This window comes from Macaca mulatta, chromosome 5 (assembly GCF_049350105.2).
Source record: "Macaca mulatta isolate MMU2019108-1 chromosome 5, T2T-MMU8v2.0, whole genome shotgun sequence".
In the NCBI taxonomy this organism is placed as follows: domain Eukaryota; kingdom Metazoa; phylum Chordata; class Mammalia; order Primates; family Cercopithecidae; genus Macaca; species Macaca mulatta.
Window position 1 is genome coordinate 109,039,880 of NC_133410.1, and position 13,101 is coordinate 109,052,980.

The 13,101-nt window shown below is 40.8% G+C and overlaps 1 long non-coding RNA gene across 1 annotated transcript in view; it reads right to left on the minus strand.

The window, feature by feature from the left end:
- LOC144340988 (uncharacterized) overlaps positions 1–7,037 on the minus strand; it is a 30,532-nt gene extending 23,495 nt beyond the window's left edge. The window contains exon 1 of the long non-coding RNA XR_013417526.1: positions 6,925–7,037. This is a non-coding gene — a long non-coding RNA (uncharacterized LOC144340988). The remainder of the gene's footprint in view (positions 1–6,924) is intronic.
- Between the last annotated feature and the right edge of the window lie 6,064 nt (positions 7,038–13,101).

Consider the following 13,101-nt stretch of genomic DNA (forward strand, 5'->3'; position numbering starts at 1 on the left):
TCCTTGTTCTGAACATGAGCTAAGATTTAAAGGCATCTTTCAGAGAGGAAATAGGAACTTAGGGAACCCATATGGGAGTGGACAATTTCAAAATGAAAAGACAGACATTCTGCTTCCCATAGTCAGAAGTAACTAATAGATATTTGAAATAAGAATAGATGGAATCTGTCATCAAAGACAGATAAATAATGATAAGATTTGGCCCTGATGCCAATTTGGAATAGTAGATGAGGAAGCTGAGCTTATTTTGAGGGTGAAATGAATCTTAGTATCTCACTAGCTAGTAAACATGTAGTATCAAGTAAATTATACAAGCTGAAGTGAAATGAATGAGGGCACAACGCTGAATATTTTGGGCCCTAATGTCATACAGCCCACCATGAATGAAGTCAGTGAGATGGTGATGGCTCAAGACAGAAAGCTTCAGAACACATTGAGAAATGACTTTCTTCCTGAGGGACAGTGAGTAGGGCAGAAATGAGGACACAGTGACTGAGCACCCTGGGACTCTGAGACACGACCTTGGGATCCAGACCTGGAAATGATGTTCAGAATAAATTCTGGATGAGACCGTTACCATAATTTTAACAGCATGAATCCACATCTATTCAATCTAGTAAACGTAGACAGGGTGCGAACAAGAAGGAACTAAGGGGGAGTAATGCTTTCTAGCTAAGATACATGTGGTTAGGTTTAGTCAGGTGAGGTGAGGTGAGGTTTAGTCAGGTAAGGTGAAAAAAGCTGTGCTTTCTGTGCCATCCAATTCTATGCTAGAGTCAAAGACTAACCTGCTCAGGTGAAGTAAGAGTAGTTTTCCTACCTTGGTGGCAGCATGGTTGGGATGAGAAGGGCAGTGTGTGAGTAAGGATGTGGTGTGCAGATGACAGGGACCATTCTAGCTAAGGATGCTGGAAAGACAGTGGTAGAGCAAAGCAAAAAGGTAAAGCAAAGCAAAAAAGTGGGAGAGAATCAGGGCAGCTAAGGATTGTAAATGTCATCCAGTCTGGAATTTTCCTCTGCAGATATGTCAACTATATTTTTTATGGTCATTTGGCAGCTGGTGAGAAGTTTTAAACCTGCGGAGGTTATCAGTGATTACCTTTGCCATCTCTGAGCAATGATGAATAGAGCATTTACATAAGCTGCAGCTTTGTGCACACAGCAGTGGCCCTCAATATTACTCTGTTTCTCAAACCTACAGCAAGATTTAGAAAAGGTGTAAGAATGGATTTAACTTATGATAGAAACCTCAAAACAGGCCCATACCTTGTGCAGAGTAGTAAGTGGTACAGAATGGAAACAGCAAGCCCTTCTTAATTGCCCCAAGTTTGCTAGGGTCTGTTTCTCAGTTCTTAGTTTTTGAAGAAATAATTTTTCCTGGGCTTGTTTTCTGAACCCAATACCTGGATTTGGGCTTTTGAAAATGAAACTCTTTTTCCCGCAATTCCAGTCATTCCCAATTCCCTTTCCTACTTCCCATGCCCACACACCTCTCTATAGTTGGATCACACACCCACACACACACACACACACACACACATATCAATTATCTGCTCTGTACTTCTGAGTGTTGACCCATCTGGCTCTCATAGCAGAATGCTACAGTCCTGTCTTAATTCCTAGATCTGCTCTATCTGGGTCTTCCTTGGATAAACTCACAATACCAATTGCTTTCAGAAATGAGTTGCCAACTACTGTCATTCATACTTCCTTATACGCCCTAGCATCTATACTCAGCACCAAAGAAAGACATGAAAGGAATGTCCACTCCATGGTGTATCATCTCTTTTCTGGTCAGAGAGGACCTCTGGGCTGATTAAGTTTCTTTCCTTCAGGTTTGATAAGATCTTGAAACAAGCAAATCACCCTCAGGAAATAAAAAATTTGAACATTGAAATACTTGTTATCAGCACACTGAGAGAAACACCGCTGCCAGGAAGAGTAAACTCCAATTTTAACTGGTCTGCAGGTTATAGTTCCCATTAGAAAAACTATTTGGAAAAAAGACCAGTTAATTGTCTAGTGACTACAGAGCTAAAAATTAAGAGAATTGGGTGACTGTGGGATTAAGACAGAATCTAGCAACTTCCCTTTGCCTCTGGAACTCATCTTCCTGTAATCTAGATTAGTTGTGTGCCACAAAATAGGAGTTCTCATCTCTATGGGCAATGCAGATTAGATCCTAAAACTGCAACCCTTAAGCCTAGTGACCTTCTGTTATTGAAATTATGCTTGTTTCTCTGACTACTCCTCTATCGATTTAACTACAGTGAAGTAATTTGAAGATTTAAGCATAAAAATTTTGCTTTGCAAATCAGACTATATAACAGATAGATAATCATATAGTGCCTGAAAGTTATTAGGTACTCAGAAAATATGAGAAATAAATGACAAATAAGGGAATACAAGTAATTCAAGATTAAATATCTTGAAGAACTTTATGAAAAATGGAATTAGAAGTAGCCATTATTTGTTTCAAATTCCTTTGAAAAGAAAGTAGTTTATAGAATTATGAATTAATAACAACTATTCATATGCAAAGTGCTATTCAGTAAGGTGAGAGAATGCCATGTTGTTCATTTGGAATCTGATTTGTAAGATTCTATTCAAGAAAACCCAGTAGTAACAAGGCAGGGATAAAAATCTGCCAAATCAGATTTAGCACTTACTCAAAGCTTCTTACTTCCAGATATATAGGGAAAAGGAGCTCTTGGAAACAACAACAAAAAAAAGTAGAGAATACATGGAGTGTACACATACACCTTTTGAATGAAATGATACTTTATGCATAAACTGCCATGCTTTGAACCACATGATGGTGTTACAATGAGCACAGCTAATTGCCTCAAAACAGGCTTTTGAGCCAAAAGCAGCCATCTGTAGTCTGGCCTGCAGTTCACAAGTTGGCTGGAGCCATAACAATGCATAATAAGGATGCTCACTAGGTGCTCAATACATATTGCAGTCAGATTTTCTATCTCTTCGGGAGTTTAGCTCTAGGAGAAATGCAGCTAGTGGAGAAGAAGAGAACCTGAAGGAGGCAGGAATAAGGCATCAAATAGAAGCTTTGGGACCACAAAGGTGACAGGGTATTTTCTATGGCAGCTGGAGAGGTAAGAGCAGTAAGGATAAAATGCTGAGTCACCACAATGCTGGAACACCAGAGAGTCAACGATGTGACAATACATGAAGCCTGTTGATGTATTGAAACCACCTTGGCAAATGTATGATAGTGAGAGAAATCTGACATGGCTGACTCCATTTTGCTTCTAGCCTCACAGGCTGGTTCTCTTCGCTCATTCCTGGGCATAAGCCAAGCTAACTTTGGGAGAAATTTAATTTATAGTTTACATAATAATAGACCTTTCTAAATCCTGAACTGTTCTTGTAAAGCTTAATGAAAGGACACCAAGTTAGGAGGATGAGAGGGGTTTGAATTCTAAATAATTATCAGTCATTATTCTGGAGGTTATAATATTTGCAACTTCCCCTATTAGTCCTGAAGATAACATAACTATTGTAGAACAAAGATTGGCCTCTTGAGATGTCTGTCCAGGTTTTTGCGTTTCTGACAACCAGATGGCACCACCTAGACATGCCAACCAGTCCTGTGACCCCCACCCTAGAACTGACTCAGCACAAGAGGACAACTTTGATTCTCTATGATTTCATTTCTGACCCAACCAATCAGCATGCTTCCTACCCTAGCCTCCTATCCACCAAACTATCTTTGAAAAATCTGTAACCTCTGAGCCTTCAGGGATTCATTTGAGTAATAACTCAGTCTCCCACATGGCATAGCTGGCCTTGTGTCAATTAAACTCTTTCTTTACTGCAATGCCATGGTCTTGGTGAGTTGATTTTGTTTGTGCAGTGAGCAGGAAGAACCCATCGGATAGTTACAGGATTGTGGAAATAAACAAAGACCAACCAAATGAGAAAAGCAAAGGTTATTTATTCTGAGCTTGCTACAGCAAAAGAGTCTGCATCATCCCTTGAGTTTTGGCAGAGATTTAAAGGCAAGCAAAGAAGTGGGAAAGCTTTACAAGAGAAAAAAGGGAAGGCTTCAGGCATGCACTGATTGGAGGCTGTTGGCCTGGGGGAGCTATAGGTGGGCTAACCAGAATCAGGTTGTCCTATGTGATTAATTCAGCTTTCTCTGTTTGGTCCTAAGTTGGAAGCAGAGATAAAAATTAGGGATGCTGTCAATTATTAACCAAGTCCTGGCTATTTTGGGCCTATTGCTGTAGCAGCTACTGTTTAGCTTCCTGGATCATCACTAGAGATAGCAATCTGGCTTCCCGTAGGTCTCACTTACAGCAGGATGGCTTCTTGTGTTGCTCATTGTAGATACGGAGCTGGTTTCCTGAGTAGGTTGCTACAAGTTGTGGATCAAAGTTTTATTTTTATATATGGTCGGGACATTGTCCATTTGCATATCAGTCTCTCAGGAGTCTCTGTTGTTTCTATTCAAACGGATCACCTAGTTCTTAATAGGCCTGGCTCTCTGATCACTAAGATGGTTTCTTTTCTTTTCTGCTTCTAAAACCATTTCTGTTTCTAAACTAAGACTATCTCAGCTCTAGAAACTCTCATACCCCGGCAAAGTCTTCAGTTCCAGGCAAACTGGGATGGTTGGTTATCCTGCTGGTATATATCCTTTTCCATAGCCCTAATTAACTGGGTTAATAAGCAAAGCATTGACAGTTTTTAAGATCTCATCCTGTTCAATATGCTCTGTTCCTAGAAAATTAAAAAGTCTAACTAACAGAAGGAAAAAGTAAAGTCCTTGTTTTTAATAAGCAGAGTAGTCATGACAGGGACAGGAGGCAGGGAAATTTTGGGCAGAAGAGGGCAGGTCCCTGGCAAGGGCGCCACCTGCGAGCCTGGAACCACAGCCCAAGGTGAGGACATACATTCCTGTTTTCCTGCTCAAATGTTGCCTTTTCCAAAACCACCTATGGCCTGCCCTGCCCCACATACTGTGTCCATAAAAACCGCAGGCTCCACCAGCAGAAGAGAGGAGAAACAATGGATGTCAGAGGCTATAGTTGGAGAGAAGCGGCTTGACTTCAGAGGGACAGCTTGATGGTGTAGCTTCAGAGAGGAGTCCAGCTGGAGACAGCCAGACTCCAGGAGAAAGTTACCTTCCTGCTCTATTCCTTTTTCATCTCCCCTTCCCACTGAGTGTCACTTTCATTGGCAATAAGATCCTCCACATTTACCATCCTTCAAATTTGTTCATGTGACCTCATTCTTCCTGGATACTGGATGCGAACTTGGGTGCGGGTGCAAAAGACTGTCACACTGACCCTCCATTGAGGTGTTAACACTTAAACTGTCCACATGTGACAAAGCTAACAGGACATGGACTGTAACACTCTTCTGGGACTTCAGGGTTTGCAGGCACCCCCACTAGATGCAGCCACGGGGCCTATACAGAGTTCATTCCTGCCAACAGCCAAAAGCACTCACCCAGGTTCCTACACTTGCTTACCTGCATACTCCCTTCTGCAAGGAATAGGGCATAGCGGGTTCAAGTGAGTGGAGTTTGCCCCTGCTAGCACTGAAGCACCAGCTAGTTCCCGTGCTCACACTCTAGTTCCAGCCCCCAAAGGAGTCAGGGAAATTTTCCTGCTTCACTAAAAACTACATTTGTTTATAGATTTATTTAAAATTATTTGCATATCAGTGTTGCACAAGGAATCAGGAGGCCTGCATTGGCTGCCAACCAGCTGTGTAAACTTGGGTAAATTGCAAAGGAGTGCTGGGGCTCAGAAAACAATATCCCAAAGTATGGTGCTTTGGCATGCTGAGTACTTTGAACGAAAGAAGAACCAAGGTCTCTGATCCTCTTCTGCCCTCCTATCTCTCATCCCTCTTTCTCCTCCAAGTGCAGGGAGGGGCTTTCTCTGAAGTTTGCTTATTTGACTAAGGGAAGTTCCTCTCAAAAGAACGTAATTGTCATGAGCTCCTGCCCTAAAAGTCCATCAAACGGGGAAGATTAACTCATAGGAAAGAAGACTAACGGTCACTGACACCACCTATTCTTCTGCAGACTGTCACCTGAGAGACTACCTGCATAACAAAACACCTTTGCTTACCATACATTTCCTCCCCTCACCCTTTCACAGCTTGTGTTGACATCTCACATGAAGAAGTCCTAAGCCTCTATTTCTTTCTGTAGCTCAAAATACCACTTATAGCCTGGCATGGCGGCATGCACCTGTAGTCCCAGCTACTCAGGAGGCTGAGGCAGGAGGATCACTTGAGCCCAGGAATTTGAGGCAGCAGTGAGAGCTATTATCACACCACTACGCTTCAGCCTGGGTGACAGAGCAAGACCCTGTCTCTTAAAAAAAATTGCTATTTAAACTTCAACCATCTGGCCCTTCTTTGAGTCTTATATTTTGTAAGGCTCCTGGGCATTTGCACGTAGTAAATTTGTATGCTGTTCCTCTTGTTAATCTGTCTACTGTCAGTTTATTCCAGAGATGCAAATTATCAAAACATTAGAGTAGAAGGAAAGTTCCCTTCACTCCTACAGGAGCATAACAGTAATTTTTGCACTTTCTGGAGACAATGTACAGACATGGTTTTGAGAATTCGTTCTCTATAGACTTGAGAACATTAATGAACTTTTTTAGCCCAACTTTTCTCATTTGTAAAATGGAGATTCTAACAATCTAGCTTTTCAAGTCATTGTAAGAAGTACACGAAATATATGGACATAAAACAATTATCCCATTGCCTGAAATGTGGTAAGCTTAGAAAAATTTATGTATTTGCAAATTTATTTTGCTTGCTAATACCTCCTATTTGAAACTAAGTTATGTACCTCTGTATTAGTTCATTTTCACACTGCTGATAAAGACATACCCAAGACTGGGTAATTTACAGAAGAAAGAAGTTTAATGGACTCACAGTTTCACGTGGCTGGGGAGGCCTCACAATCATGGCAGAAGGTGAAAGAAACATCTCACATGGTGGCAGACAAGAGAAGCGAACTTGTGCAGGGAAACTCCCCTTTATAAAACCATCAGATCTCATGAGACTTACTCACTATCACAAGAATAACACAGGAAAGATCTGCTCCCATGATGAAATTACCTTCCACCAGGTTCCTCCTATTACACATGGGAATTGTGGGAGTTACAATTCAAAATGAGATTTGAGTGGGGACACAGCCAAGCCACACCAACCTGCAAACTCGTATAAGTCCTAACCTCGGAATTTACTATATTTAGAGATAGGGTCTTTAAGAGGTAATTAAGTTAAAATGAGGTCACTAGGGTGGGCCCTAATCCAATGTCTCATATCCTTATAAGAAAAGATTAGGACACAGAAGGAAGATAATGTGAGGCCACAGGGAGAAGATGGCCATCTACAATGTAGTCAGGAACAGAGGTTTCAGAAGAAATCAACCCTGCAGACGCCTTGATCTCAGACTTCTAGCCTCCAAAATTATGAGAAAATAAATTTTTCGTATTTAAATTACTCAGTCTGTGGTACTTTGTTATGGCGTCCCTAGCAAACATACCTTGTAAAGATAATAACATCCTAATTTAAATAAACAATTAACTTGGGCTAGAGTAGCAACATAGTAAGATCTGCTAATCAGTTGATTATTGTTTGATCTATATCAGATTTTCATATATAAACAAGGAAATATCATGCAAAATGTTTCTATTGAAGGCCGGGCATGGTGGCTCACGCCTGTAATCCCAGCTCTTTGGGAGGCCAAGGCAGACAGACCACCTGAGGTCAGGTGTTGGAGACCAGCCTGGCCAACATGGTAAAAACCCTTTTCTACTAAAAATACAAAAATTAGCTGGGCTTGGTGGCACACATCTAAAGTCCCAACTACTTGGGAGGCTGAGGCAGGAGAATCGCTTGAACCTAGGAGGTGGAGGTTGCAGTTAGCTGAGATTGCGCCACTGCACTCCAACCTGGGTAATAGAGGGAGACTCCATCTCAAAAAAAAAAAAAAGTTTCTATTTAAGAGATCTCCTCTGTATCAAGCAATATTTGAATATCCCAGAATTAATGGGTTTTTTAAATGACTGATATTACATTATTTTTGAGGTCTATAAATCTTAAAATTACCTATTTGGAATATTTCTATTTTTCATATACATCTGATTCCTAATTTCAATAAACAAGAAAATAGGTGTTGCAGAGAGCTGTCTACACACCATGAAAAAAAAAAAGAATGCTCTCTGAGCCAGTCAAACAGGAAAAATGCCTCTTAGAAGAAATGGTTGTTGCCAAGAAGGATTTCTGCTTCCCCATCTGTCACCCTCAGTTCCCTTGCATGTGCTCTGGCCCCTGGGTACAGTTAGGCATATTAGGGTGCTAAGGAGCTCCAGCCCATTAATGGTCACACAGGAGAGGACCTTCACCAAGGGAACTGCTGGAGAGGACCAAGGGAGACTGTTGTCCTTAATCTGTCATACCTATAATAGATTAGTTTTTTTATAAAACACAGAGTTAAGGGAGGGTAGGACATTTCAATGATTCCAGTTCAAAAGTCAAAGCTGCAATTTCAATTCATTATATTGAAATGTCCTTTTGTCTTAATTGCCTGATAACATTTGGACACAAGTTATGTATAAATGCTTAACTTATTTTGAGAGACACTGAGGGTGCTCCATTTCCTACATTCCCAGAGGCCAGTGTGAGCTACTCTCACTAGGGAACCAATCATCAGCCTGGCTTGTGTATAAATTTCCCGTGAAGAGGTGAAAAGCAGTGCAAGAGAACACACACACACACACACACACACACAATGAAACAGGCAGTTGTGCCATGCTCGGTTGCAACCCACAACTAAGTTAAAGTAACACCACAGTAAATATGCTATAAAACAGTAAGCACGCTCTCTCAAGCCAAAGATGTGCTAAATTTGGATACCTCTATGTGGAACACACATCAGAGCTTTGAAAAATGAAAAAACACAACTTGAAACTTCCAAGCTGACTGGGGTTTAAAAAACAAACAGCAACACAGAGTATCTAGGAGGGAATAAAATATCTAACTATTATACACAGAGTGCCAAGGCATCTCGCCTGTACTATCATTTTAAGCTCCAATTGGGTCAGTCATCTACAACCATATCATGTGCTTTGATTGACTACACTTTGGATATTTGGTCTCTTGTAACATCAACCTCCATGTGACTTCTGAGCTAGATTATCTCTGCTCCCCTGATGTTAGTCAGGGAAAAGAGATTAGAGTGGAGGTTGGAGGGGGCATGAATTCTTTCTTAGACTGTCACAGAAGCAGCTGTTCTCTCCTAGCAGGGGCAAAGCTTCAGTCTGAATGAAGATTTGGGTCACAATGCTTTTTACCTCCTTTCCAACTTTCCAAATGTAAATTCTATAAACATCTGAGCATTTTCCGTTATGAAGAAAATTGCTAGATACTTGACTTAATTTTTAAATATCCTTTTAAGCATTTTGAAATCATTTAAGCAGACTATAATCTGAGAATCCTTAGTTTGGGTAATGTTTTGCTCTCCAAGGGACCAAATGGCAATTCCCAACTCACAATTACAAATTTATGGGAAGGTTGCCTGTGACTCTCAATGTTCTGCATCAAAGGTCAAGGGAAAAGAGAGTTTATATCTTTAGTCTTTGGAAAGTTTTATCAGTCTGCAAAATCTTTTTCATATTTTTTAGGATTGTGGCAGTGATGTGCCTAATGACTATATCTTCAGCAAGTTTAGTAATCATCTTTAAAGGCATGATTTTAATTCAAATTCAAACTTTTATTCTCCCAAACACAGACTTCTTTCACACTTGGCATTTCTTTCTTGCCTGGTGCTAATGTAAAGATTTTAATATGAATTAAATGCAAAAGGATGCAATTTTCAACCACCTCCTACTTGATAAAGTCCTGCTCTGCCCCAAGACCCACCTCAGATCTTTCTAACAACCCTGGAGAATATTTTTCCAAATGAGGTTAGTTCCATCAGCATCTTACAGCATCATGCTTGCACACTGTGATAATGCTCACCGTATCAGCAATCTCTCACCACTGGATAATTAACTGCTTGAGGAGAGAAGCAGTGTATCCCTTTCTATATTCTCAGGGCCAATCACAGTCCTTGGAATACAGTTGATGCATCATAAACCTTGTTGAAGCGAATTGTCAAGGTTTCACTGAAGTCAAAGACATCATCGAACACCTCTGTTATATGAAAACTTATCTGTGATCAAGGTGCTAAATAATGAAGTCTCTCCCAAGGCAATAACAATGAGTCATGTACCTTTTTTGGGATGCTTTCTATGAAGTGATAGACATGATATCAGATCTGAAACATGGTGAGGACCATTGCCCTTGGAATTCATAAACATAATTGAGGAAAGAGCTAATGTCAAGGTCCATGTAACTTTGAGAGCTATAACACTACTATAAGAATGACTAGAATCATATTAAAGACCTATTCTGAGTTTTCTCTCTCTCTTTCTCTGTTTCATAGAGTGAGGCAAGGATGAAGTAGAACTGAATCAGTTACTTGCTTTTTATAGTTAACTCTATGCCCATGAAACTTTCTTGGGTACACTTTCTTAGTCACATGTAACATTCCAAAAGGGCTAATCATATCAGGATAAGTTCTCTGACTTTGATCATGCTTTGTTTTAACATCTTAGGGCTTCATTTGATACATATGTGTAACTTACTATTTTCCAAGCACAATGAATGCTGGAATTGTAGCAGTCGTGAGTTACTATTTCCTTACCCAAAATTCAGTCCCCTTTCCCCAGCTTCCTTATTCGTATTTTTCAAAGTAACAATGTTCCTGACTAAAAATCTCAACTTCCTAGAGTCTCTCAGAGTTGGAGGGGTGATACAGTTGCAGACAATAAAATAAACTGCAAGTTTCTGGGAAATAACCCTCATGAAGGTAAGCCATTCTTGGGACAGCTCTGTTATTTGAGGCTGAATGAATATCTGATAAGATGGCACAGTCAATCCTAAGCACTGCTAAATTGTGGCAGTCGGAAGAATAGCAGGGCTTAAGTGTTGTTGTCTCATATCCTGAGCCTTTTATTTCTAGGCCAATCTGAAATCTTCCCGGTGGGTGGATGAATGAGAAGAATTGAGGAAATATACCTTCCTCTGTTTTGGGGAAGGAAGAGGATTATGGGCCCGCATTATTACCATTAGGTCTGAGACATAGTGTGGGTGTTGGTTATAAGGGAGTCTGCATGCTAATGAATCCTTTTGGAGCTTGCCTTCTGTGGAGGGGTAAAGAAGTAAGGTTATAAGTGAAGGATCAGTTCCTCTGATGCTACGAACTCCTCCTGAGCAACAATCTGGCACTTCGAAGGGAGGCAAGATCAGTATAGAAGGACACAGAGACTTCTGCTCTCTCTTTAAAGCCTGATTTCCTTACAGAAATTGCTATTCTACTGCCCTCTAGGAGAACGCTGTCCAGGACAAGAATTTCCTTCTTAACAAAAAATTATGGCCAAAAAACAAAATAGTAGCAGAGATATTAAAGAAGTATCTGGTTTGGGGAGCTAGGAGGATGATCCTAAATTCATTGAAATGGAGATATATGACTGCATTTTGGGCTTCTCTTTTACTGTAATCCCAGCCCTTAGGTCATGTTTTATATTCAAGGCATCGTGATCATCACTCACCTTTGACTGGAAGAGCAAAGTCACTCCTACTGGATGTGGGTAAATATAGTAAGACACTTGAAATGCAATGCCCTTGAGAAGCCAGTTTCTTCTATAAGGAGCAACTTCATCTCAATAACAAAGAGATAATAAAGGGACCTCCAGCTGGCCTGATGGGTGTTTTGGAACTCCAACAGCTGCTTCCGGATGTATCATTCCCACCTTGCACAGCCTTTCAGCGGAAATACTTTTTGGCTCACTCAGAGGATGGAAAATCTTTCCAATTAGACAAGTTGGTGGAAAGGCCTGAGGTGGGAGATGGCAATGCTTCCTAGAGGAGCTCACCTCGAATGGTAGCCTGAGATCACGCTGAATGCGAGGACAGCGCTGTGCACAACAGAGGCCTTTAGTCACAGACATGGGACAGGGGTGCCTAGGATGGGTCTTGCTCATTTTTTCTGTACTATTCCATATCTAGGATTGGATTCTTTAATTTCTCCAAACCAGCATTTATGAGGAAAAAACACAAATTCTCCCTAGGCAGGCAGTTGTAAGTGTGTGTGTATACATCTGTGTGTGTATGTGTGCATGCGTGTGTCTGCATGTACCTACACATTTGGTGGGAGGGAAGAAAAAGTCAAAGTCTCCTTCTCCCTAGAGACTGATTATTTGTAATTACTCAAGACATTCATAAGTAAATATGTTCATAATATTGTTTGAGTGGCTCAAACATAAGAAGTAAAGAGATGAACTAAAATTAAAAGTGTGTCTTATAAAATGAACTAGCTTAGTTTAAAGAGCAGCTAAGTTTAAAGAGCAGTTTTTTTTCTCTATCACCTGCCTACCAGGTCCCAGCCAACATGACTTGCCAAGGCCAGTGACTCAGCAGAGCGTGCATTCAGCAGCTACTGAATGACAGCCTTGGAACAGTTACTGCAGGTCTCTCCACTCCTATGAGCAGTATAGTGACCAATGAGGCATAGATCTTTGCTCTTACTGTTTTCATCTTGAAATGCATACCCACTGCCGTGTGCATTTTCTGCACATTTCTACATGCCTCAGTGTTATAAAACAATGCAATAAAGGGCTGTTCTAGAGGCTGCCTGGAGTTTTCTGTCTCAAGTCAGCTATTTTCTTATCTGACTTGGCATTTAGAACAGCCGGACGGCTCTGACAAATGTGTCTTGGAGCTGTGCACCAGGGGTATGTTGCTTTATGATATGATTAAGTTAAAGCACATTCTTTCCCTTGCGTTGACTTTCTCTGTGCCTTGAACTGAAATCAATCCAATCAGTAAAATCCTGATGCAGCAAATGATAAACCCCAAGGCTTACTACTGTTACTGAGAAAGCCCAAACTCAGCTCCCCTGACACCCTTGAGAGAGTTTACCCTTTACCTGGAAGCCATGAATTTCCCTCCTTGCTGAAAAGCATGCAATTGCCATTAGATGGAGCTCAATGAAAGAAAAAA